General features: G+C 40.1%; 1 pseudogene; it reads left to right on the top strand.

Annotated features, from left to right (window-relative positions):
- Positions 1 to 2,070: 2,070 nt before the first annotated feature.
- On the top strand, positions 2,071 to 2,190 carry LOC134930464 (5S ribosomal RNA; annotated as a pseudogene).
- Positions 2,191 to 6,000: the final 3,810 nt, after the last annotated feature.

The following is a 6,000-nucleotide window of genomic DNA, read 5'->3' on the forward strand; positions in this document are numbered from 1 at the left end:
AGGGGGGGGGGGTCTGGTTATCATGGACCGTGAGAAATACATTAATGAAGCTCAGAGCCTAGTGGGAGATGACGTCTCCTACATTAAACTGTCCGGTGACCCCAAAGATGTCTTTGTTGTAGAATTAAGAACACTTTTAGTACACTTTTAGTACATTATTACAAAGGAAGAATTCCAATTCTTGATGAAATCAGACCCCATTACCCCTATCTTCTATTTTCTGCCAAAAATATATAAAAATCTGACAAACCCGCCCGGAAGACCTATTGTGGCGGGTATAGATTCGCTTACGTCAAATTTATCAGAATATGTTGATGTCTTCCTAAAAACCTATGTCAAAGAGTAACCATCATATTTAAAGGACACCACTGCCGTATTGAACTCCCTGAAAGATTTTGAATGGAAAGACACCTTTAGGTGGGCAACAATAGACGTTCAGTCGTTATACACGTGTATAAACCACGAAAAAGGTGTAACAGCATGTTGAGAATTTATGGAGAATGATACCTCACTAACAGCCATCCATAAAGATTTTATTTGCGATGTCATGTATTTTATTCTTCAGCATAATTATTTTAAATTTTTAGATGATTTTTATCTACAACGATGTGGGACCGCTATGGGTACGATTTTTGCACCGAACTTCGCAAATCTCTTCATGGGCAGTTGGGAGAGAAATTTTATCTATGGTAACCATGATTTTAAGAATCATCTGATCTTTTATCGTCATTACATAGATGACATTTTAATTATTTGGGACGGTACAGTAGAATGTTTTTATAAGTTCCTTGAGTTCCTGAGCAACAACGAGATGAATCTCGTTTTTACATCTAAGATCAATAAAGAGTCAATTGAATTCCTCGATCTGATTTTAATGGGGATGGATGGGAAAGTCGAAACCAAGAACTTCATCAAACAAGTTGACACAGTTACCTGCACTACAAAAGTAACCACTTAAAGAAATGGAAAATAACATCCCCTTCTCCCAATTTAACAGAATTAAGAGAAATTGCAGCAATCAGGAAGAATGTGAAGCCCAAATTGAGAAGTACAAAAATAGATTTAAGGATAAAGAATATCCAACTAACATCCTGGAAGAAGCAGCCACCAAAGTGAAGGCACTAGAGAGATTAACGTTGCTAGAATACAAGACCAAAGAAACCAAAAAAGATTCCGTTTCATTCATTACAACATATAACCGTCATGAGAAATCCATTAGAGACTCACTCAGTAATCACTGGGGAATCCGATTAATGGACCCCGTCCTTAAAGAAATCCTGCCTCCTCGCCCCGAGATCGTCTTCAGGAAATAAAAAAATCTTAAAGATGTATTAGCCCCAAGTATGCTACGTAAGGATTTTAAAGAAGAATCACGAATGCCAAAATGCACTGGATCCTTCAAATGTGGCCGATGTAACATCTGCAGGTACCTAAGCCCAGTGAGGAAAACATTCACGGACACAGAGAAAAAGGAAGTATACAAAATTAAAGACTTCATAAACTGTAATACCCAATCAGTGATCTATTTATTGGAATGTGAGTGCGGTAAACAATATGTGGGAAAAACAAAGAGACCACTTAAAATAAGGATCCAAGAACATGTCCGCAATATAAAGAACAAAATGGAGAACCATGCAGTATCCAAACACTTCAATATAGCACACAACTCCAACCCAGAAGCATTGACTTTTAAAGCAATTGAACTTGTAAAGCTGGGAGAGAGGGGTGGTGACCTGGCTAACAAACTCTCACGCAGAGAAATGTATTGGATATTTCAACTGCAGACACTCCACCCGAAGGGATTCAATGACTATTATGAAATTGCTCCGTTCCTGTGAAATCGTTCTTACGGTTGGATCCCAACCCACTCTTTTCTTTCTGCCCACCCACTGCCAACACTCCCCCCACCCAAACCCCCCCTCCCAAAAACCCCCTAACCCCCCCCTTCCCACCCACCCCTTTCCTCACTCCACATATACTCCCTTCCCATCACCATCCCCCACCCACCCCCCAATTGTAGTCAGTCACTATATGTTATTGAGTAGTATTGACACATGTATGGTAAGTAATTATTACAGTCAAACCACACTGGAAATGCCCAATCTTGCCCGATCTTGGAAGCGAAGCAGTGTTGGGCCTGATCAGTACCAGACTAGGGAGACCACCTGCGAAGATCAGGTACTGTAACTAAACTAATGCAAAAAGCCTACATGAGCCTGTCACTATTACTACTTTAATTTTATTTTTACGACTAAAAAGCCAACACCATTACTACATTTACACTAACTCTAATATTTCAATCTGCACCTTATTTATACTTTTATCCTTATTTTGATAATTGCACTAAGCACTTTATAATTATTTTCACTCTTATTGTTATAATTATAATTTTTATATATACTTTTTTAAAAAGATATATATTTTTTATATGTAATTAGTTATTTATCTAATCTGCACCTTATGAATATCCCCTAATATTAATTGGTCATAATTATACCAATTACACGCAGCTACTTGTAATTCATTTATTTATATGTATATATGCTGGCCTTATCCTAACAGTAATAATGAATACTACTTTTATTAGTATATATACATAAGTACTGTCATTATGGTAAATAGATTGTTTCTTCATCCATTAATTAAACCTCCTTATTTATTCTTATGTTGAATACCACGGAGGATTGACACTAACATCCCTGATCTTGATCCCCACAAACATGGCCGCCGCATAGAGATGACAATAAAAAATCAACACAAAGATGGCCGCCGCTGGAGTAACCTGACCAAGCACTCATGGCCTCTAGGAGTAACAGAACTAATGAAAACTGCGGGCGCATGCGCGGTCTCGTTTCCGGAAGTGGGTCAGAAGTGACGCAACGTCAAGATACCGGAAGTGTGGCAGAAGACCCGACGGCGCACTTATAGGAGACTGTTTATCCACTTTTATTGCTCCAAACCTGCTTCTAAAGCATCCATTTAACATTGTATGTACATACATTATCTAATTAGGTTGTATATTAACTGTAATTACTAGGTTTTAGTCTGTTATACAATACCATGTGCAAACAACAGGAAGTGATGTCACAATTGTTATTAGATTAGTACTGGTATAAATAGAAGCCTGGTACTACTGTACCAATACCCCTTGATGAAGTCTGAGTGACGAAACGCGTTGAGCAACCTGGCAGTGACCACATACCAAGTTAAGCAAAATCTTCTTACTTATATATTTTAACTGGTATTATATTCTATGTGTATGTTGTTTTTATCCCATTTTTTAAAGAGATTTGTTGTAAAAAAAATTATGTGAATAAATTGCATTTTATATTTATATTTATCCACCTATAGTGTGAGCTTTTATCTTTTTAGACACCACTGGTCGCTATAACCCCCCCCCACACTTTTTTTATCTAAGTTTATGCCACAGGGAATCGCCATCCCTGTTTGGGGGTCAGCAGACGCCCTTTTGAATCTCTAGGGAGTGTCAATTATACCTGTATGATAATGGTTTGTGATCGTTGGTGAACACAAGTGGCACAATAAACTCGTTCTATTTTATATATATACATATATATATATATATATACACACACACACACACACACACACACACACACACAGTATCTTAAATTAGACAATGTATTCATGAATTATATGCATCTCTCATAATAATTGTAAATTAGTATCTTAATAATGACTGCACTGTAAAGCATAAATAAATTTAATAAAGTTTTTCAAGCTTATGGCGTAGTTACTCAGCACCAGTGTTATCATTCATTCTCAGCAGGGAGTCTAATAGCTTGCTCCTTTTCATTGCTATGCAATATGTAAATTATTTTCAAGTTTGTATAAATAAAATACATATGCACAGTGGTTAGCATTGCTGTCTCAGCACTAGGTTTGGGCTTTGTTTGTTAGCTGATTTCCTCCAGGCACTCTGGTTTCCTCCCCCCATTCCAAACTGGCTTGTATGAATAACTAAATATTCTCTGTAAAGCATTGGCTTTTGTTTAAGCGCTATAGAAATTATTTTTCCTCTTAACATAGTCATACAATGAACAATATTTCTATATCAAATGAGATTATAAATGCATTCTCTCTTTACATTTCATCATCATTTCTCTTAACATGGCAAGAAGACATGAGATTGTCGATATAATCTTACAGGGTGTAGTATGGTATGCCGGCGGTCATGCTCCCGGCGACCAGCATACCAGCGCCGGGAGACTGACCGCCAGCATACCGACAGTGTGGCGAGCGCAAATGAGCCCCTTGCGGGCTCGCTGCACTCGCCATGCTGCAGGCACGGTGGCGTGCTACGCGCACCACACTGTTTTATTCTCCCTCCAGGGGGGTTATGGACCCCCACGAGGGAGAATAAGTGTCGGTATGCCAGCTGTCGGGATTCCGGCGCCGTTATACTGTGCGCCGGGATTCCGACAGCCGGCATACTGAAGACCACCCATCTTACAGTATAAACATTAGCTTGCCATATGTAAAAACAGAAGTATACCATTCAACTCCACTTAACATAAAATGGACAATGTGTACAAATAATTAGTAAATATAGGGGGTATTCAATTAGCAGCAAAATAGCAGCAATTTACTGCAATTGCCATTTGCACCATTTTTGCATCTCTTTTGCCGCAAAAACTGACTTTTTGCCGGTATGCACGCTACCGCAATTCACCTTATTCAAGTGTATATAAGTGAAAATGGGATTGCTGTGAAATTTGGTGCTGGAAGTGAAAAGTCAAAAAGGGTAAATCTGTCCGTTCCTCCCCAAAAAGTTAAAATAGGATTTTATTTACCTACCAGTAAATCCTTTTCTCGTAGTCCATAGAGGATACTGGGGTCCACATTAGTACCATGGGGATGTACCAAAGCTCCCAAACCGGGTGGGAGAGTGCTGAGGTTCCTGCAGAACTGATTGACCAAACTGAAGGTCCTCAGAAGCCAAAGTATCGAACTTGTAGAATTTAGCAAACCTGTTTGATACTGACCAAGTCGCTGCTCGGCAGTTGTAAAGCCAAGACACCCCGGGCAGCCACCCAGGAAGAACCCACTGACCTAGTAGAGTGGGCCTGTACTTTAGGAACTGGCAATCCTGCCGATGAGTAAGCCTGCTGGATAGTAAGCCTGATCCAGCGAGCAATAGACTGCTTTGAAGCAGTACAACCAATTTTCTTAGGATCACAGAGAACAAACAGCGATTTTCTGTGACGAGCTGTCCTCTTCACATAGATTCTCAAAGCCCTCACAACATCCAGGGACTTTGAGGTAGCAGAGGTGTCAGTAAGCACCGGAACCACAATAGGTTGGTTGATATGAAACACAGCCACCACCTTAGGAAGAAATTGCTGACGAGTTCTGAGTTCAGCTCTATCCTCATGAAAAACCAAATAGAGGTTTTGTGAGACAATGCCCCCAGTTCGGACACACGCCTTGCGGAAGCCAAGGCTAACAGTGTAACAGTCTTCCACGTAAGAAACTTAACGTCAACCTCCTGTAAAGGTTCAAACCAGTCTGATTGCAGAAACTGCAACACCACGTTAAGATCCCAAGGTGCCGTGGGAGGCACAAAGGGCGGTTGGATGTGCAGAACACCCATCAAGAATGTCTGAACCTCAGGGAGGGAAGTCAATTGTTTCTGGAAGAAAATGGACAAGGCTGAAATCTGGACTTTCAAGGAGCCCAAACGTAGACCCACATCCACACCTGACTGTAGAAAAAGGAGAAAATGTCCCAGTTGAAATTCCACTGCAGGAAATTTACTGCTTTCACACCACGAGACGTATTTTTTCCAAAACGGTGGTAATGTTTAGACATTATTCCTTTCCTAGCTTGGATCAGGGTTGGACTAACCTTGTTCGGAATGCCTTTCTGGGCTAAAATCTGATGTTCAACTTTCATGCCATCAAACGTAGCTACAGTAAGTCTTGATAGACAGACGGCCCTTGTTGCAGAAGATCCTCTTGCAGAGGTAGAGGCCACAGG

The sequence above is a fragment of the Pseudophryne corroboree genome, chromosome 5 (genome assembly GCF_028390025.1).
Source record: "Pseudophryne corroboree isolate aPseCor3 chromosome 5, aPseCor3.hap2, whole genome shotgun sequence".
Lineage (NCBI taxonomy): Eukaryota > Metazoa > Chordata > Amphibia > Anura > Myobatrachidae > Pseudophryne > Pseudophryne corroboree.